Consider the following 22,110-nt stretch of genomic DNA (forward strand, 5'->3'; position numbering starts at 1 on the left):
TCAGTTGGCCCCAATTCACCTGTGCCAATGTATCTTCCAAAATGCTTTGTCATGAACCTACCTTTCCAAATGTTAGAAAGTAGAGCAGTTGATCTCCATTCCCCCAACATGCACCTGGCTGTCCTGTTTCTATGCCTTTATCCAACATACCCTCTTCATTGAACGCCTCCCCAAAGAACCCCCCCAGTTCTTTCTGCTCGAGTTTTGTCCATCCTTCAAAGTCTAGCTCCAATGCTACTTTACCTTGATTCCCACTGTCAAAAGTAACCGCTTTCATTTGAATTTTCATAGCACACAGTCTGTATTTCTCAGTGAACTTTCATATTCTACCTTATACTTATGGGTGTATTTGTTCCTATTAGGATGACAACTGCTAGAAATAAGAGACTGTTTCTTCTTCTTTTTAGCGAAGGCATTAAGCACTTTCCAAGCCCTAAAACACCACGGAAATGCTATTAACTTCTTAAGACAGATGCCAAACAAACATTTGCTGTTTGCTCTTTTACTGAGTGCCTCCTATCAACAAGGGACTTCTTCATCCCCATCCCATCACTTGCCAAATCATTACCAACCTCAATAAATAATAAGTTATTAACTGATACAATACTGTATAGAACAAATTACATTATAGCTAACATTCCCTCCAATCGATTACCAAACACACCTCTGGCTTTCTTACCTACATTCTTTAATCTTCTACTCAAAAACTCTCAAAAGGCAACATCTGGGGGCAGCTGGGTATCTCAGTAGATTGAGAGCCAGGCCTAGAGATGAGAGGTCCTAGGTTCAAATTTGACCTCAGACACTTCCCAGCTGTGTGACCCTGGGCAAGTCACTTAACCCCCATTGCCTAACCCTTACCACTCTTCTGCTTTGGAACCAATATTCCGTATTGATTCTAAGGTGGAAGGTAAGGGGGGGAAAAAGACCAAGGGGCAACTAGGTGGCTCAGTAGATAGAGCGCCAGTCCTAGAATGGGGAGAACCTGGGTTCAAATCTGGTTTCAGACACTTCCTAGCTGTGTAACCCAGGGAAGTTACTTATAATCTCCAGTTGTCTAGTTCTTGCCTTTCTGTCTTAAAGTTATTACTAAGACAGAAAGGAAGTTTTTTAAAAAGGAGAAAAAAGTCCAAACCCCTTAGCCTAACATTTGAGGTTATGATCTTCATTGATAATATGAACAATCCTTTGTCTGCAGAAAGAAAGAAAAATGAGTAAGTTACTTTAATTTTAGCTTATACTTCTTTTAAAAACACAGGGGATTTTGTTATAGATTCTGCATAGGTCCTTTGTATATGAGAACTGCATTTTTCTTGTTGTTGAATTTCATACCAGGAAGCCGGACTTACACAGATTTTCATGCTCAATAGAGGAAAAAGCCTCTATTCAGAGAAATAGCTTTGAGGATCTTTATACAACAATACATCACATTTAAAGAATATTTTAAGGTTTTCACAGTATTTTCTATACCGTAGTTCATTTGATCCTCACAACAATTCCAAGAAGGTAGGAGATATTGTCATCCTCATTTTACAGATGCTGAGGCTTAGAAGGGAGAAATTATTTGTCCAGGGTCATATAACTAGAGTCTAAGGTGGGACTTTAACATATCTTTTTGACTCCAAGGCTGACACTCTATACACAAACTATTTCTACGCCAAAAGAATGTAACTCTATTTTCTTTCTTTAATATGGACATTGGCCAATATTATTCTTTTGTCCCCAAACAGCACAGATTGAGCAACATTTTCTTAATAGAGTTATAGTTTCTAGACTTAAATTAGATGTATTTAGAATTCTATTGAAACTTAAGTTCATTCCCCCCTTTAAAAAATTACCTTCCATTTTAGAAACAATACTAAGTGTTGTTAAGTGACTTGCCCAGAGTTACATAGCCAGGAAGTGTCTGAGGTCAAATTTGAACTCAGGACCTCCTATCTCTAGGCCTAGCTCTCTATCCACTGAGCCACCTACCTGTCCTTATCCCCCCCCCCCTCCTTTTTTTTTTAAACCCTTACCTTGTATTGATTCCAAGGCAGAAGAGTGGTATGGACTAGGCAATGGGGGTTAAGTGACTTGCCCAGGGTCACACAGCTAGGAAGTGTCTGAGGTCAGATCTGAACCTAGGACCTCCCGTCTCTAGGATTGGCTCTCAATCTACTGAGCAACCCAGCTGCCTTCATTCCCTTTTTTTTTGACAGGGTTACTAGACTGGTAGATGAGGATAATGCTGCACACATACTTTGCATCTGTTTTAGCAAGACTTTTCTAGTGTCTCATACTATTTCCAATCAATTTTTCAGATACCATAGAGCTGGGAGAGAGAACTAATATATTAGATAACTGAGTCAGAATCTAATAAGATCTTTAACAGCTAGACAATTGAGTTAAGTCTAAGAAGATGAAATTCAGGAAAGATTAGTGGGAAGTCTTACATTTGATACCAAAAAAATCTGTGTCCCAAGTAAAGATGGGAAAGGCTTGGTTAGAAAGTGGCTCAGCAAAAACAAAATCTAGAGTATAGAGTGTACTACTAGGTCAGTATGTGGCAGCCAAAAAAATGTAGCTGAGGAAATCACAGGCTGTGTTAAGAATGACTTAGCTTCCCCTTTTTATGATAGTAAAGAAACCAGAAACAATGGGTGACTGGTTAAGCAAACTATGGTACAGGAATGGAATGGAGTAGAGGTTTGCCATAAGAGATGGCGAGCACAGAGAAGCATGGTAAGAGTTGCATGAACTGATGAAGAACTGAAGTAAACAGAGCTAAGGAAGTAATATATACAGTAATTATTAATGTAAATGGAAAGAACAATTATACACCAAAAGTCATAAGTGAATGTAATAAAATTATTAAGATCGAGAAGAACTCAATGAAAGTATAGGAGAGGACACCCCCAACTCACTAACTCATGGAGGTTTTAGCCTTTTTTTCAATATTGATCTGGTGGGCTAATTTTTTTTCTTTCCAAAAAAAAAAATATGCTATTTGTATGGGATAACTCTCTGGGAGGAGGTCGGATAACTATGATGATATATAAGAAACAGACCTATCAACAAACTCATTGTTGTTGTTGTGTCTGACTCTCTGTGACCCCATTTCAGGTTTTCTTAGGAAAGATGCTAGAGTGCATTGCCATTTTGTTCTCCTGCTCATTTTAAAGTGAGAAAACAGAGACAGAGTAAAATAGCTCATCCAGGGTCATATAGCTAGGAAGTGGCTGAGGCCAGATTTGAACCCACCCATCATCTCCCAATTCTAGGCCTGGCTCTCTGTCCACCGAGCTTCTAACAGCCCCCAACATATAGTCTTCATGACAGTGTATCTAAATTATTCTGGAAGCATTGTGTGGCACACAGTCTGAACTTAAATAATTGGCTTATTGAGACACAGAGTCAGAAGATCTGGGTTAAAATCCCAACTTGTCCAATTACTGTGTGTGTCCTTGGGTGTGGTACAATGGTTAGAGCACTGGTCCTGAAATCAGAAAGAATGAGTTCAAATCCCACTGCACACACTTATCAGTTGTATGACCATGAGTGAGTCACTTAACTTCTGTCTGCTTCAGTTTCCTCATCTGCAAAATAGGTTAATAATATCACCACCTCTCATCATAATGATCTTTATAAGTAAGCCCTTCCGGTTCTAACATTCTGTGGTTCTAAGATGTTAAAAGTCCCTTGCAGTCACAATACAGGTATATAAAGGAATATAATCCAGAAACAGATCTTTTAAATTCACTCATTGAACTTCTACTATATCTATCAGTCCTCTTTCTGGTCCAATTTCTACTCACTTGTTGATGTCTTATTGAAGTCCTGACCAGATTCCTCCCTAGAAAATTAAGGAAGAGGAAGGAGGAGGAGGAAGAGGAGGAGGAGGAGGAGGAGGAAAAAAGGAGAAGGAGAAGGAGGAAGAGGAGGAGAATTTACAGTTTTCATGATGCTCATATGTTCCATTCTGAGAAGTCCCTTCCTTAACAAATACACTCCAGGCACTGGACAGAAGCAATATGCTAGAAAGCCCATTCAACCACCCTCAGAAGAGAAAAGAGGAAATCAGTAGAAGGGGGTGAACACAGCCCAGAACCTTCTTTCAACTTGTCTCAAACAGCCAAGAAGTCGAATGAGAAATCAAATGGCAAATAAAGGGAGAAAACTTAGACAAGCACAGAGCAGTTACCCTGAGGCAAAAGAGGGAAAGTTCAGGATTGTAATGTTGTAACAACACAGTTGTAGTAATAATAATAATAACAGCAATAATCCTGCTAATAATAGCAATAATAAAAACAATAAACATCCATTGAAGCCCTAACAGTGCCCTTGGTGATGCTACAGATGCTCATCTAGGGAGACAGTCCCTGCCAAGAGAGTTTTACAGTCTAAACAAGACAGGAAAGGCAGTCCCGGGAACAGGAATCAGCATAGTTGAGGTACAGAGGGAAGAGGATTCTCCCCCGTTGAATACATTGACTGTGTCCTTTTGCATCTCACTGGGTCTCAGCCAAGAGCTGTGTGTCAGAAAGCATATTAGCTTTTCAAAGGGAAATCTGAGGATAATTCTGCCCATAGAAAAGGAGCAAGAAGAGGATTAGGGAAGGGGAGGAAGGAAAGGTGAAACCAAAAGGCAAAGGAGAGTCAACTAATGTTTTCAAGTGCAGCATTTAGCTTATGTGGCAAACATAGCAAGCGGAGGGCAGCATTCATTCCCATGCTAAGAAAGTATTAGAGAAAAGCCAACCTCAGTAGCCAGTCTGTCCATTTTCTTTTGCTTTAAGGTCTTTAAAAACTGTTTTGTGTTCTTTATGCCACTCATTTCCCAACATGCCCTGAGCCAGTGACATGAAATTCAAATAGAAACGGATCCCTGCCCACATCAGATTGGAAAAACCCAAATCAATATGTGCTGTATTTATTTATTTAATAGAATTCATTCCCAGGTATTTTAGCCCCTCTCTCTGCTCCCCAACCAAAGAAGGTTTCACCCAAGAGATTGTACCTTTCATGTTTGTATTTTCCAGCTCCTTCTCTGGAGGGGGACATGCACAGATAACTCTTACAATACTAATTCTATAGCTACATATGATGTTTTCTTTGTTCTGTTCCTTCATTTCTGTAGGGCTTTCCAAGTTCTTTTAAAGTTAAGCTGCTCGTCACTTTTTAAGGTCCAGTAGTATTCTATCACAATCAGATACTCGAACTTGTCCAGCCATTCCCCAAACCCGGCCTCAATTTCCAATTCTTGGCCACCACAAAGAGAGATGCTATAAATATCTTGGAACATAACCTCGAATTAATTTTGTTAAACATTTCTTGATAGTGATTTGTTAAACACATCTTGATTGTACCAGGAAAACCTGAATTCCAATTGAGTCTCAGACACTTACCAGATGTGTGACTCTGGGCAAGTCATTTAACCCTGTTTGCTTCAGTCTCCTCATCTGTAAAATGAGCTGGAGAAGGAAATGGAAAACTATGCTTGTACCTCTGCCAAGAAACCCCGAAATGGGGTCACAAAGACTCAGAAATGACTGAACAGGGAAGTTATATTTTAATCTAGTTCCAATCACATTTGGGTATTGCAGCCTTTAGGCGGAGTTCAGTGCCTCTTTAAATCCTTCCTTGTTACAAAGCAAAACAATTTAGTAAAATCAATCATTATCTGCCTCTGTGTGTGTATGTGAGACATGACCTCTGTCATCTGCCTCTCTGATGGGTCATTGCATTGCATTTGATTTTATCTGCCTTTTATATTTATTTCCTTTCAATTTACAGATTTTAGTCATTGTGAATATAGTTCTCTTGGTTCAGTTTTCTTCATTCTGGATCAGTTAGGATTCTCTCCATGTTTCTCAGAATTTCTCATATTTCTTTGGCATAAAACTATTCCATTATATTCCTATGCTACCATTCATTTATCTATTCCCCATTTAATGGACACCTTTATTTCTAGGTTTTTTTTCTCCCACAGAAAGAAAGAGCTGTTTTGAATTATTTGGCATATTATATGAGACAGTTTTCTGTCTTTGATCTTCTAGTGCAGTATTGAGGTGCCTAGTATGTTATTTTATCACTTGAAATTATAAATAGTGGTATTAATTATGGAATTAACAGGAATCACCAAAAATTATGGACCCTCCCTATTTTTTCTCCCTGAAAATGTCTTTTTCTGGCCTCTGTAATAGATAATAATGAGGGAGTATATTTTGCATGCTTTCCCAATTCCTCTTTCACACCTCCTAGTGGAGGACAGAGGAGTCCCCACCAACTCTCTGGAGACCACATTGATACCAGTGCTTAGATGTAGAGGTCTTAGATTTTGTAGGTTAACCCCTGACCCACTCCCACAACTTGCCTCTCAGGCATATTTTCTCTTTTAAAAAATTAAATCTTTTTCAATTACATGTAGAAATAATTTTTGACAACCGTTTCTCAACATTTTTTGACTCAGGTTCTCTCCCTTCCTCCTTTCCCCCTCCCAAGATGATAAATAGTTTGACATAGGATATACCAGTGCTTTTGTGCAAGATATATTTCCATATTCCCTCTGTTATTACCAAAGTCACATATCACATATCCAATAAAAAAAACTCATGAAGGAAACAAAGTGAAGGATGGTGTGCTTGGATCTGCCATCAGATTCCAACAGTTCCTTCTTTGGTTATGGATAGTGGATGAATCCCTTTGTTTAGAACCTTGTTTTGCTGATAATAGTTTAGTCCTTCAGTGTTGATCATCAGACAGTGGCTCTATTACTAAATACAGTGTTTATCTGGTTCTGCTCATTTCACTTTGCATCAGTTTATATATCTTCTCAGATTTTTCTAAACTCATCCTGTTCTTCATTTCTTAGGGCATGATAGTCTTCCATTACAACCATGTGCCACAGTTTGTTCCACTGTTCCCTAATTGATAGACACTCTTTCAGCTTCCAATTCTTTGTCACAACAAAAAGAGCTGCTAAAATATATATAAATCCTTTCCCCCTATATCTGATCTTTTGGGGAGATGACCTATAGTGGGTATTATTGGGTAAAAAGGTATATATAGTTAATGCCCTTTGGGCATAGTTCCATATTGCTCCCCAGAATGGTTGGATCAGTTCACAGTTCTACCAACAGTGCATTAGTGTTCCAATTTTCCCACATTCCCATCAACATTGATCATTTTACTTTTTGGACATATTAGCCACTCTTATAGGAGTGAAGTAGTATCTCAGAGTTGTTTTAATTTGTATTTCTCTAATCAATAGTGATTTTGGAACATATCTTTATCTCACTATACATAGTTTTAATTTCTTCATCTGAGAACTAACTGCTTGTTCAAATCCTTTGACCATTTGTCAATTGGGAAATGCTTTGTATTCTTATACATTTGACTCAATTCTTTATATATTTGAGAAATGAGGTCTTTGTCAGAGAAGTTTGCTATAAATTTTCCCCAATTTGTTGTTTCCCTTCTAATCTTAATTGTATTAGATTTGCTTGTACAGAAAAATTTAAATTTAGTGTAATCAAAATTATCCATTTCATTTTTCATAAGTTTTTCTCAGATATATTTTCAATTGTTTTTCAGGAGTGTCCATTTGGGGTTTTCTTGGAAGAGATACTGGAGTGATTAACTACTACCTTCTTCAGCTCATTTTCCACATATGGAAGCTGAGGCAAATAGGGTACAGTGATTTGCCCAGGGTCCCACAGCTTGTGAGTATATGAGGCCAGATTTGAACTCGGGAAGAGTCATCGTCCTGGCTCTTTGCCAGCAACTCTATCCACTGCACTGCCTAGCTGCCTCAGATATATAAATGCCCATAGTTCCCGATTTAAAAACCAAACTGACTCATTTTCTCCTTTAACCACTTCCCCCTTCTCTCCCTTCTCACTTTCCCTCCTCCCTCAATCAGGACCACCTCTGTAAAACTGGAAGCTTAATTCTCCTTTCTCCAACTTTCAAAAGTATTACCCAACTGGTACAGCTAGGGAGCACAGTGAATAGAGTGCTAAGACTGGAGACATGAGGAGCTGGGTTCAAATTTGACCCAAGACAGTTGCTAGCTGTGTGGCCCTGGGCAAGTCACTTAGCCCCAGTTGCCTGACCCTTACTGCTCTTCCGCCTTGGAACAACCACTTAGTGTCCATTCTAAGACAAAAGGTAAGGATTTGGGAAAATAAAGTAGTAGCAGGCTAAAAAGTTTTAAATTATTTTTCTGACAGTAGTTTTTAAAGTTACATGTTCAATATATTTTATATATGTGTGTGTGTGTGTTTGTAAACAATCTTCATATAAGAATATTTGTGATACAGAGCTATAGGTATAGATAATATATATCTATAGATATATAGGATGTGTGTGTGTGTGTGTGTGTGTGTGTGTGTGTGTGTGTGTGTGTGTGTGTGTGTTGTCTCCCCCCATGAGGAGGTAAGCTCTCTAAGGGCAGGGCCCATATTTACTTTAGCTTGTATGGGTATCCCCAAGACTTAGCACAGTGCCTGGCACATAGTAAGAGTTTCATGAATACCTGTTGCTCATCAGCCTGCCTGATTTCATTTGATCTTCACAGGTTCATGTTCAATCCTCTCCTGTTCCATAATCTCTTTGAAATGTTTATTTTACTTAGTGTTTATTAAGTTTAGAATAAAAATAATCTTTTACCCCAAAAATATAATTAAAAAATTATTTTCGGAAAGCCATTTGTTGAAACTCAAGCTGGAATCACAGACTTCATATTAGAATGGACTTTTGAGGTTACTGAGTCTGATTCCTACCCAATTCATGAATCCCATCCATGACATCCCCAACAAATGGGCATCTGGTGTGTCTGAAGACTCCCAGTGACATGAAACGTATTTCCTGCCCAACAGAGTATGGCCCATTTGGACAACTCTAATTGTTAGGAAGTTTTTCTTTAACTTGAACCAAAATTTGCCTTCTTGTAAACATCCCATTAATATGTCCTGATTCTGAGTTGATGAGTTACATTTTCTTTAATCCCCCCCCCCAAGTTTTTCCTGGTACATTTAATTGGAGAATTAGCTTGGGAAGAAAAGAGGTTAGGAGCCTTGGTGGAGAAGAGCACTGCTGCTGACTAATGCATAGTTGGTGGCATTATGAACTGGTCTAACCATTCTGGAACAATACCAAAGAGCCATAAAATTGAGCATATCTTTTGATACTGTAATAGCACTACAAGGTCTGTATCCCAAAGAGATAATAAAAAGGGGAAAGGGTCTACTTGTGTAAAAATACTTATAGCATCTCCTTTTGTGGTGGCAAGGAGGGAATGTCCATCAACTATGGACAAGCTGAACAAATTGTGGTATATGATGGTGATGGAATACTGCTGTGCTATAAGGAATAATGAATGAACAGGATGATTTCAGAAAGGGCTGGAAAGACCTTTGTGAACTGATGCAGAGTGAAAAAAGCAGAACCAGGAGAACACTGTGCCCAGTAACAGCAATATTGTGAGATGATCAACTGTGAAAACTTAGCTACTTTCAGCAATGCAATGCTCTGGGACAATTCTGAAGGATGGTGAATGCTATCTGAAGGAACTATTGGAATTGGATAGATGTGGATCAAAGAATATTATATTTCACATCAGTGTATTTATGGTTTTATTTAGGGGTTTTGGTTTTATATGAGTATACTCTTACAACAGAGATTATTATGAAGACATGTTTTGCATGATAATAAAAGTATGGCCAAAATAAATTTGCTTACTATCTCCAAGTGTGGGGAAGGGAAGAGAGAAAGTTTGGATCTTATAAATTTGGAAAATGTATGTTAAAAATTATTATTACGATTAATTGTGAAAATAAAATGCCTCGATTAAAATTTGTTTTTATATATAATTGGGAAAAAATTTAGAAGCCTTAAAAAAAAGAACACTGGGTCTGGAGTGGGAAAGAATTGATCTTAGTCCCTAAATAAACTTATTTGAGAGACAATATGGTTCAATGGGGGAAAAAAACATCATTTTTGGAGTCTGAGGATATGAGTTCAAATCGTATTTGATTTGATTCTTAATCTGTTGGAAGAAGGAACTGGACTAGACAGATTCTAATGTCCCTCCCAGCTCTAAATGTATGTATTTGACCCAGGTACAAATCTGAATCTGGTTAACTTTGCTAAAAAAGAGGAGAACAGGAAAGTCTTCAAAAGTGGAAAATAAGGAGAAATGGAGTCAAAAGAAATTGCTTCAGGTCATCAACTCTCAGTCCAAAGTGGCTGGTCCATCAAGCAGAAATTGCCTCTATATCCCAAGGAAGCAAGGATCCATGTTTGTTGAAGACATCTGGTGATGGGCAATTAATTCCCTTGCTCAGGAATACATGATTATAGAAAGAGAAGCAGAGGTGGAGGTTGATGGTGCTGGTGGAGAGAAAATATAGAGTGAGAGGAGTGGAATAATTTTTCTGGGTCCTTTCAGAAGATTAGTTAACACTAATCCTTCAATCCATTTTACTGCTCACTCTCTGCTCCCCAGCTAAGACCTGGTCCCAGAGATGTTCCTAAGCATCCCGGCATCTATAACAGCTTCTTCCCAATTTGCCCAGATAATGAAGGGGGAAACAGCATTGTTAATAATAGCACTTAATGTTAATAAGAGTACACAATATTTTAATAGTAATAATAGTTAATATTTGCTTAGCACTTTTATATATTTTTTAAACCTTACCTGTCTGATCTCATTACAAAAGCTCTCAGAAACTAAATGAGGATTACTATCTCCTTATTACAAATGGAAGCTGAGACCTAGAGACGTTTTTGACTTGCCTACTTGCCAGATGCCCCAGTATATCTAACAAGCACTGGACTTGGAGTTGGAAAGAATGGAGTTCAAATCCAAGCTCAGGTACTTATTAGCTATGAGTCTTTGGGCAAATCACAGAATCAGTGCCTGCTTTCCTCAGCTTCCTCAATGGTAAAAGGATAATAATAATAATATTTATCTCACAGGATTGTTAGTGGGGATCAAGTGAAATAATACTTGTAAAGCCCTTAATAGTGTTATGTAAATATTAGCTATAATTATTATTAGCCCTAGTTCTGTTACCAGTTGCAAGATATATTACTTTTAATAAAACCTAACCTTCTGTCTTAGTATCAATTCTAAAACAGAAGAGCAAATTGGGGTTAAATGACTGCCCAAGTCACACATCTGGGAAGTGTCTGAACCCATATTTGAACCCAGGTCCTCCGGATAACCTGTTTCTACTGTGCTACCTACTCACCCCAAGATATGTAACTTTTAGAGGGCTACTTAACCTCAGTTTCCATATCTAAAATAGAGAGAGTTGGATTAGATGGTCTCCAAAGTCCAATTCTGAGCTAAGATTCTATAATTTTACCCTGTAGAGAAGAAGAGACCAAGACTGCAGCTGACTCTGGCATCATCTGGCTTCACACTGCTCTGAAACATTTCCTGTCTCAATATTGGCTGGGATCAAGTTAATATTTTTAAAAGGGGGAAAAAGGCATATCTCCCCTTGAGAAGTTGCCCTCTCCCCAAATCCTTCCTTTCCCTCTGCAGCTGTTCCCTTATCCCCTGAATGATGAATTAGACTAGGTCAGGGAGCTTTGAGCTTTGGGCCTTTGCAGTCTCCCTCTCCGCAGGACAAGGGGGTGGAAGGGAGAAGGGGCGGGCCCAAAGAGCCTCACCAATGATTTTCAATTATTATATTCTCTGATTTGGTTCTTTCTTTGGCCAAGGCCACACACCTCTCTCTACCCCCAATTAAGAACGGTAGTAACTTTGGATCTAAGGGTTAAGCCATATGTTTGCAAAGAGAAGGCAAGGTCGGAAAAATCAGAGAAAGGGTCAGAAAAAGGTGTCCAAGAAGTAGGGGAAAGGATGGAAAGCTGAATGGGGGGACGGTGAACAAAACACCCCCAGATAAGGTTAAAAAGAGAGTGAGGAATAGAAGAAGAGGGGAAATGGGAAACGTAAGAAAGCCGAAAGTTGAAATTGAGGGAAAAATATGGAAGGTTTCAGGAGAAAAGGGGGATAACAAAGTTAGGTGCGTTAGAAAGAATCTAACTAGCTATTTAGGACACCAATTTTTTTCCTTGAGTTTCCTTTCCAAGACATTTTTTTCTTTCCTCCTTTTTGCTCCTCCCTCTCTTCTGTGCCTCCTCCTCCTCCTCCACCTCCTCCTCCTCCTCGCGGGGGAATGGGAGGCTCCAATGCTGGAGTAGCGAAAGAAGGAATTGTTTGAGAGTTCAGTCATCCAAAAAACCTCCTTCCATATGGAGGGTCCGGGTCCCCTCATCGCAATGCCTCTTTCCTTCTCCTCCTCCTCCTCCTCCTCCTCCTCCACCTCCTCCTCCTTCTCCGTCTCCTCCGTCTCCTCCTCCTCCTCCTCCCGCCGACACTGCCACCGCTTCTTCCTCCTCCTCCTTTCCTGATTACCAAACCCATCACCCGACACACTTATACATCCACGCAAACCCTCCCTTGCTCACTTCCTACCAAACCATCCGGCCTGGAAATTCTCTACTTCTGAGTGCCTTTGTGGCTACTACGATTTTCTCTCTTCTGGTGTAGCTCTGTGAGCGTGTGTGTGTGTGTGTGTGTGTGTGAGCGTGTGTGTGTGTGTGTGTGTGTGTGTGTGTGTGTGTGTACGTGTTGCTGTGTGTGTGTGTGTGTGTGTTTGTATATGTATTGCCATCCCAGAGCGCTGGCCCTGGGTTCCAAGTTTCCCCTTCAGGACACCGGCTGCATTAGAGGTGAGTAAAACAATCGCGAAGAAGTTTCTTTCGAGGGAGAGAGGGAGGGAAGGGGAGTTTCGTCTGGGTGTTTGTTTGTGGTTTGTTTTGTTTTGCCGGGGGTGAAGGGTAGGCTGGCGAGTCGGGTTTTTTATTGGGGGAGGGAGTTGTTGCCGGGGGAGAGAAGGAGCTGATTCTGCAGACCAGGAACGATGTGAATTTCTGGTCTGGCCGGAGACTGGGATCCGAGTTTGGGAAGTTGCCTGCCGGGCCGCGGCCGAAGATCTTTGTGTGCCTGGATGCTGGTGCCTTGAGCATCGAGGACCAGGCAGACTGCAAAAAGTTTGTCCGAGGGAAAAAAGTTTGACCGAGGCCGCGCCGTGCCCTTGTCCCCAGAAGGCTGCGGTCTGCGTAAAGGTGCCGGGATCGAGAGCGGGGACGGAGAAGCGCTTTCCCCATCAGTATCCCCAGGATCTCCCCCGGGTCTCCCCCGTGGTCACCCTGCGGCTCGTTCATTTCACTCCGCACTCCGGGGCCAGTTGCGCCAAACCAATGGAGGGCCTCAGACTAGCTTCCTCCTGCCCCTGCCGTTGCTTTCCCCCAAGCTCCCCAAAGATTTACACCGATTCTCGGCTTCCCTGCTCCAGGCCGCTGGATACCACTTACCCGCAAAAGCTTCCACTGTAGCTTCTCGCCGGAATGAGGGTGGATTCGTGTCTAAATGGAAAGAAATTGGTTTAAAGAGAAAAGGAATGGAAAGACAGAACTAGGAAGATGAAGGGAGAGGTAATTTTGGAGAAAACCCCAGCCCCAGGGTGTGTGTATTTGAAGGATGGGAGAAGGAAGGATGCAAGTCTGGAGAGTGGAGAAAGGTTGAGCTGGGCTATGTGTGTGCATTCCGGCTTTCTTCTGGTTCTGCCTTTCTAGTGGATTTTGTTTTGGTCATTGAAAGAAGATCATGGAAATGAACAAGTGGGTGAGATGGAAAAGAGGGCAGTGGGGAGGAGTGAGCAAAGGAGGAAAACAGTTGCTATTTTGTTCCTGGAGAGCACTTATGGGTGCTTAACTTGTGGTCGTGCATATATCTTTCTAAAATGATGGAAGAATTAGAAGGGAGTTGAGGTGAGAGAATAGTCTGGAAGCCTGAGACTGAATGTAAGCAGTGTTCTTTTTCTGTTTGTTTCCTTTTATTTTTTTTTTAAGTAACATTAGGGAAAACAAGGAGATAAAGGATGCTGGCAATTTCATTAAGAATACCCAAATTGCACATCAAAACTTACCAAAAAGTAACTTGTACTGTGTTCAAATTTATTTCATTCTTTGCACAAATCCCTTGTCCTACAAAGTTTGAGTTGGGAAATGGATTTCCATGAAATTTATGTTGTTAATGAAAACTAATGTCCCTGTGCCCATCCCAAGTTGTATGTAGGGAGGAGTCACAATACCTAATTTGCTGTCAGGGTAACTTTGTAAGCACTGGACAATTAACATAATTTTAAAAGTTCTTGCATGTCTTTGGGGGGGGGGGGAGAAACTGGACCTGTGATTTCATTGGGAAGCTAACTACCAGTGTAGAAACTCCCTTCCTTAATCCAATCAACTCCCCAGAAACTTTGTTTTTAAGAATTGCTGGATCTCTTGTCAACTACCATCTACCTAATCTACATCACCAGTAGGATTTGAACCCAGGTCTGTCCTCATTCCAGTACTGGCCTTTATCCATGAGGCCAGGCTGACTCTACATGTCTTAACAATTCTGATTTACTTGGTGACTAGCCCCTTAACTGCTCTGCAGTTCTCTAATGGCCTTTTGATCTTTCCATTTACAGCCAATAAATCAGTCTTCATTTCTAGTGGGCAGAAATTCATCAACAAAAATTCCCCCTCCAAAACAGAAAAATAATGTCTTTTCTAGCTGTGGGAAAGGAATGTTTTTTAGAGGAAAGCACCTTTTTGGGCAGCCTATATTCTTTAACCTTGTCTGGCTTCAAAGTGACTCTGAGTGGAGAAGCTGGAGATCCTATAGATTTACCAAAAGTGTTTCTGAGGGCTTGTATTTGGTTCTCCATAAATGAAAGAAAAAAGCTTCCCATACTAATAATGGAGCTTCTGGAGATTAGCAATGACTGTTGTGAGGTGTGAGTAGAAGTGGAGTTAAGGTCTCCTAATCCTTGAGTTTTAGAAGGGAGAATATACAATAAACAATAATTTAAAAATCAGAGCTACTTCATTATATTCTTTCCTCCAATTATTTCCAATGATTTTGGTATCAAAAGTGAAGTAGGTTAGGCCTTCAATGAAATGAAATCTGAGGTCTGACAACTTGAACATCAAAATCCCTTTCCCTCTGCCTCAATCAAAGGGGGGAAACAACCCTTGGAAGACAGTTTTGTGCAGCAAAAAAGTATACTAACTACTGTCCTAGGCTTTTCTACTGAGAACAGGTACAAGTAGTCATTATAGGTAAAGATATTAGACTTCTGGCAACAGATGTGGGGGGAAAATTAGGGTAGTTCTTTAGTTTTCCATTGGCAAACATAGGCTTCTGGCAACAGAAGCAAAAAAATATTGGAGTAGTTCTTTAACTTTCCATTGACTGAATTAGCTTAATATGGCATCATAGGAAATCCCACTACCTAATAGAATGGGTGGAAACAAATTCCTAATTTTACTACTTTGAAGTGTTTTGTAAAGTGTTTTGAACCTCAACCCTTCAGCAACTTGTTTGTGGCTTATATAGCCCCCAAATTAATCAATAGATGATTTTACTCATGAACTAATTTAGCTGACATCCCCACAAACACCACAGTGGTTAAAGAAGGAGGGCAAGAGGTGAGTCTGGTGGTCACAGCCACCCACAGGGTAGCAGAAAAGCAGAGTTCAAATCCAGACCCAGGTCCTGATTCTGGGCAAGGAAGTTACTGTGCCTCTTTTTTTGCTCCTCATGTTAGAGCACTGAGCGTGTTTGTCCTGAATTTGTCCTGAGTGCTTACAGACTTAAAATAAACAGTTACCCAAGTTCAGAATGCTATAATTGGATTTCAGGATTTGAGTTCTCTTCAAACACCAGAACTCCATAGGAGATATATATCCCCTGAGTGATATACCTCTCATCCTGCTTGTTTGGGTGCATGAGGAAAAGGGTAAAATTGGAAAACTCCATTCACAGAAGGTATCATCACAGAATTTCATCGTTTCATCACAACTTGGTCCCAGTGGCACTCACATTCTAAGCCTAGGGGTATTTTCTTTTAATTATCATTGCTGTGACTACCACCTGGGGACAGAAAAGTCCTAGTTAAGTTATTGCTCTCTCCATTTATTATCAGTGGTGAAAGTTTGACTCTGTGAAGCTCTTTGGAAGGATGCTAATCCATGAAATAAAGCAGAATACACCAGTGTTCCCACAGCCCCAAAGTGTCCCTGGGATGCTTTAAGGCCAGAGATTCATAAGGAATAGCTAAATATCAAATGAAACTTATAAATATTGTTCCAAGTACTAAGCTTATTTTCTATTCTTGAGAATAATTCAGATCCTAAAAGTGATTCAAAGAGATATTTTTCAAATTTATGGCAGCAAACCAAATATTTGGTATGGCGCGCACACACACAGTGAAATCATATTTACAAACTGCTTTCATGATCAATGCATCGTGGGAACTCTCTTGTGTCAGGGAAGAGGTGATGGTCTTCAGTTCACTTGGAGTAAGTTGGAGAAAAGTTGGAGTTGCCTCTTTTGAATGGCCTGAGGCACCCCAAGGGTGGAAAAACTTGGGTTTGAGTCCAGGTTCTTCCTGTGAACTCCCATTCACCCTTGGTTAAGATCCCTGAAGTGATGTATTCTTGAATCTCTTCTGTAGAATGAGGATAATACAACCTTAGCTCCACCCTCTCCCTTGCCCCTACCCATACCCAATCAGACATGAAAGTCTTCTCCATTCTTTCTGTGTCACATTCCTTATATCTCAGTCTCATCCTGGCCATTCCTACCATCACCACCCTAGTTCAGGCCCTTATTATCTCTTGTCTGAACTACTGTAGTAAATTGACTCATCTCTCTTACTCCTCAGATCAGTCCTTCACACCACCATCAGCTTAGCCTTCCTAAAACCATTTGCATCATGCCATTCTGCCATTCTAAACCTTACATGGCCTCCCCCATTGCCTACAAGGCAAATATCCAGACTACGTAGCCTGGTCTCATCTTGGATTTCCAACCCCAGTTTTCTGATATGAATCTTTTGCTTCAGTAAGACTGAAGATGGAAAACCATCGCTCTTATTTCTGCTGTTTTCCTTTAGATTGGGTTGTACCTGCCAGAAAGCATGTTCTTTCCCCTCTTCTCCACTTACACACACAGCCTACTTATCCTTCAGAACCCACTGTGAAGTCTTCTATCATCTACCCAGTCCTTAGGGATTCCTATGACCCTTCCCAGAGTTCCAGTGGCATTCATTGCTATTTCTGCTCATTTGCTACTCCATCAGTTAACATCTTATGGGACTAACTCAGACTGGCAATGGAGAGCATATGAGATTCCATTCCTTCTGTGAAATGGGCGAGGACACCTTCCTTGATGCCATTTTGAAAGAACTTTTTCATGTGTTTTGGACCATACTCCTTCAGCAACATGTTTGTGACTTGTCAAACACCAGGATTTATCAGCAGGAGATTTCCTCATGAAAAAACTCAAGTTAACATTCACACAGACCTCATAGTAGATGAGATAGGAGGGCAAACGATGATGTAAAGGAAAACGGTATTGGAACTCTGAACTGATCAGAAGAGGACTGAGGAAAACATGCAGTGAGGAATGTGTTGTTAGATGTTGCCTTAAAGGAAGACAAGATATGATCTGTTTGGTCATACTAGGCTAATGCGGGGACTAGATAAGTCCTAGAGTGCCCTTAGTTCCTTGCCTTGAACATGGTGGGCTCTCAATAGTCTCTTGCTTCTTGGTGAATGGATGGATTACAGCTTCAGAAGAGTGTTTCTGAAGAGAATTGCCTTATGGGAAAGGGTAAGAACTCAGCTCCAAGTTTTTGATTCTCCAGTGTGGGCTGCTCATCTCAATGATAACAACAATTCTCTTTCTTTCTGTGTATTGGTTCTAAGACGGAAGAACTGTAAGGGCTAGGCAATGGGGCTAGAGGGACTTACCCAGGGTTACATGGCTGGGAAGTGTCTAAGGCCACATTTGAACCCAGTACTTCCCATCTCTGTACCTGGTTCTCAATCCCCTCAGCCAATTAGTTGTTCCCCTAACAAAAGTTTTCTTAACCAGCTTTAAAACCGATTATATGTCTTTCATCAAGTATTAATTCAGGCTCACCCTCACACTTGCAAAGCAATGAGCCAAGAAACTGGAAACTCAGGGGCTTGACCAGACCTTAAAGAAGTTATTTCTCCATTTTTATCATTGACATGAAATATCATTGTGGAAGATTACTGATTGAAGTTCTGGCCCCCTACCTTAAAAAAACAAATGCCAGAGAAGTGTTTGATTGTTGCATTGTTTGGAGAAATGAGAGATCTTTCTCTTTCCTAAATTCCAGAACAAATTTCCCAGAACTGTGACCTTGACACCTTGATGTCATTCACACTGACAAAGAATAGAAGATAGGAGAATAAGAGACAACAGGTGAGTTTTGTTTGTTTTATAATATTTAGAGCCAATCATTAATGGACACTCATATGTTACAACTTGCATGTCCTTCAGATGTACAGGTAGTTCATTTTCCTATAGGGTCTCCTGATTTTCTTTTGAAAGAAAAGCAGATATGAAAAAATAGCATCCAGAAAAAAAGGCTTTTAATACGGCGATTGGAAGTCCGGTTTTTGAGATTCGGTTTATAGTTCAGCCTTTCTCCACCATCACAGTCACACCAAAGCTGCTGGCCTCAATGTACTGCCTTGGTGGGCCTTCAATGAGGGGAGCCAGTTGCTCTTGCCTGGTATTGCTGAGAGCAACAGTGACACAGATTTATGTCTAAAGGCAGTGGTATTGTATGGAGTGCCTTGTGGTAAGACATACTATGCTGTGTTTATCTTGAAAACACAGAGACTTCTTCCCATCTTCTGAAATGCAGTTTGGGAAATCATTTGTCTTTTCCTAATGGCAAATTTGGCTTTATCTTCAAAGGAAGTTTTTGATGTTTGAAATGGGGGGTAGGGGTAGGGATAAGAGAGATAGCAGAGCAGAAACTCCAAAGCCACTAGCAGAAAGTCCACCCAATTGAGATGTCAGAGAAAATGTTGAGGAAACCTCCACATTCCTAGGGCTCAGCAAAAAGAAGCTGTATGTTCTGGGCAGGGGAAGGTGAGTCTGGTTTGCATCAAGTGTAATGCCAAATGCTCTTGCTAGGGAGAAAATTATATTTTAGAGAAATGTTCTTTTCCCAGAATCCTTTGCCAATATTGAACAAGGCAAAGTAAGGATGAGGTGAATTGTGGTTTCCATTGCATTTAGGCAACTTCAGTTGCCAGACAGGAATGAACAGGAAATTTTCTACCTACCCAGCAGTAAAGTAGGGACTGGGAGGGATACAAAAGGTACAAAAGGACAAGTCACAGGGTGATTCCACATGGAGTAACTTCTCAGATATGTTTGCAACCCACTTATACCCATTTTGCATCTGTTCATTGACCTTTGATAATGGAATTCACTAGAAAATTTAATACATGACATTACACGGGGAGTACTAAAGGAACCAAGCAAAATGAAAGATGTGATCATTGTGAAATAGAAGTGAAGAATGAAGAAAGTAGCAAAACTTGTCAAGGTCTGAATGTTCTTTTATATCTGACTAAATATTAAATCCCTTGTTGTCCAGTCATTTCAGTTGTCTGACTTTTGTGACCCCATTTGAGTTTTCTTGGAAAAGATACTGGAATGGTTTGTCATTTTCTTCTCTGGCTCATTTGACAGATGAGGAAACTGAGGCAAACAAGATTAAGTGACTTGCCTAGAGTAAGTGTTTAAGGCTGGATTTGAACTCAGAAAGATGTCTTCCTGGTACTCTTATCTATTGCGCCACCTAGTTGCTTGTATTATATATCCTATTCTGAAAAATTTCTTAAGTTGGTGACCCACCTCTAGGATCCGAAATTCAAATCAGCTTTGAGCATTCAGTTTGTTAGAAATTGGATTGCCCTCTATTCAAAGAGGCTTGCAGAATTTGGATTTTGGTTAAATTCTTAAGTCAAGAAAGAGGAGTACACACATCACCCTTTTGAACCTGGATGCCTGGAAGAATTTCATTGCAGAGCAGTAATGAGGAGGAGTGGGTATGCCTTCTAGTAATTTTTGCAACTTAAAAGTCTCCATAGCAAGATTTTGGCTACTTTGAAATTTTTTAAATATGCAAAAACAAAGGTCAGCGGAACTTTTTTTGAATCCTGGTTGTGCTACTTGACAAGTCATCTCTTCTCTCTGGGCCTCAGTTCCTTAATCTGTAAACTGAGGGAATTAGACTAGATGGCCTCTGAAGGCCTTTCTAGCTCTTGCTGACCATTCATTCTAATCAAAGACCCTAGTTCGGAACTGGTACGAATGTAGTTGTGGCCCCAGAATAGCTGCCTGAGACGTGACAACACCTTGGGTGCTGACTGTTCCAAGTGACAACTTAGGCACTAGCCATATATCTTGGCTTCTGTCTCAACTTTGCAATTTGTTCTGGCTTTTTGTGAAAACCTTAGTCTTGGGGGAACGTTCAAATATTTTCTTCTGTGTTGGAACCTGGAGATGCAGGTTCATAGAGGTGAATCTTCAATCTCACCTGACTTTTTCTTTTTTAACTTAAAAATTTTTATTTATGCTTAAAAAAAAACACAACATTGCCTTGTAACAAAGTAAAGCAGAAAAAACTTGACGTAGTGATGATGGGACTATATCTCTTTCATTCCATGCCTATAATCCATCACCTCCTGAGTGAAGAGACATACCTGCCTTTTTCCAAGATACCTCCCAAACAAAGCTTCTATACTGAGCCGAATCTATATGTGTTTATATGTTTAGCAGGTTTATTAGGTGTCATTCACAGCTAATTGGGGAGGGGGTTTGGTTTATTAATTTTTTTCTTTTTTTAACCCTTACCTTCTGTCTTAGAATCAATACTGTGCATTGGTTCCCAAGACAGAAGAGTGGTAAGGGCTAGGCAATGGGGTCAAGTGACTTGCCCAAAGTCACACTGCTAGAAAGTATCTGAGATCAAATTTGAACCCAGGACCTCCCATCTCTGGTCCTGGCAGCCACCCAGCTTGATTTTCTATTCAATCCAGAGCTTCCCAATTATTTCACAAATCTCTCCCTCCCCCTCTCTCTCTTCCTCTTTCCCCCTCCCCCACCATCCTAGCTTCCTTTCTCTATTCCCTCTCTAATTGCTAATACTGTATAAGATGAACCATCCTTATGAGAGGATTTTTGTTATTCAGTAGTTAAGCTTAATGGTTCACACACACACACATTTTTTTAGCCAGTGTCTCAGCATAAGTAATGGATATTCCTTTTAATATGAATGGGTGTTTTGTAGGCAGAATATTACACAAGCAGTTGTTGTAAAGTCATAGAACAGAGTTAGAGTTGTATTAACCCTAACACCAAACTTCAACAGTTGTAATGAGCAATATTAACTAGGGCTGCTTTAATTCCTCCAAGAGTTTGGTGTTTTCATCCCCAAAGACAGACAATCTATGGGGGCCAGGTAAAATCCTCCACAGTCCAGTTCCTTTATTGCATAGAATTCTATTGTAGCACCAGAGGCCCTGAAGTTAGGTCTGGCCTCAGCCTCTGTGACGGTGGCATTCTGCCAGGAAGTTTCCCTGGGTGGTCTTTGACGAAGGCGAAAAGGAGCCAGGGGGGCAGTAAGCACTCCCATGAGGGAGAAAAGGATAGACTCTCATATCTCTAAATAAGGTGACTTTCTCCAGATGGACCGCTCTCAGGTTGGAGGGTGGGTTTTTTCCTTCTGGCTCTCCTAGATGTCAGTCTCCTCCACTTTAAACCTCTAGGACTCCTAGCGTCATCTTGTATACAAATGAAAATAGTCGAACAGGTTTCTTGAAAGAGGTGTTGTGATGTGGGGTTTATTTTTGTTCCTCGTTTTTGTGGACTTTTTCATGAAGAGCCAGTTTCTAGGATAATATTTTGTATTTATGTGATGCCTTCCTTCCAAGAGGGCGAAAGCAGGTTAGCAGCAGGCACCCTTCATCCTCACATCATTCATGAAGGGAGGGCTTATTCCTCTGTACTGACAAGAAGAGAAGCCCTCAGAGTGGTTAAGTGGTTTGCCCAATTCATATCATGAATCAGTGGCCAAGCTGGGGGAGTAACCTGACTAATCAGAGTTTGAGTAGTGGAGGTAGATGGTGTTCAGCTCAATAAAGTCATTTACTAGATGG

General features: G+C 40.5%; 1 protein-coding gene across 11 annotated transcripts in view; it reads left to right on the forward strand.

Moving 5' to 3' along the window:
• Positions 1-11,768: 11,768 nt before the first annotated feature.
• The window catches only part of BOC (BOC cell adhesion associated, oncogene regulated), a 105,740-nt gene continuing 95,398 nt past the window's right edge, over positions 11,769-22,110 (forward strand). For 2 of the 11 annotated variants that reach the window (XM_007493692.3, XM_056793474.1), the window contains exons 1-2: positions 11,770-12,732; positions 18,267-18,352. The gene's annotated coding sequence lies outside the window, so the exon portion shown is untranslated. Of the gene's footprint in view, positions 12,733-12,919; positions 13,498-18,266; positions 18,353-22,110 lie in introns of those variants that run through there. The other 9 variants (XM_056793466.1, XM_056793471.1, XM_056793469.1 and 6 more) reach the window with 8 other exon arrangements.

This window comes from Monodelphis domestica, chromosome 4 (assembly GCF_027887165.1).
Source record: "Monodelphis domestica isolate mMonDom1 chromosome 4, mMonDom1.pri, whole genome shotgun sequence".
NCBI classification, from domain to species: domain Eukaryota; kingdom Metazoa; phylum Chordata; class Mammalia; order Didelphimorphia; family Didelphidae; genus Monodelphis; species Monodelphis domestica.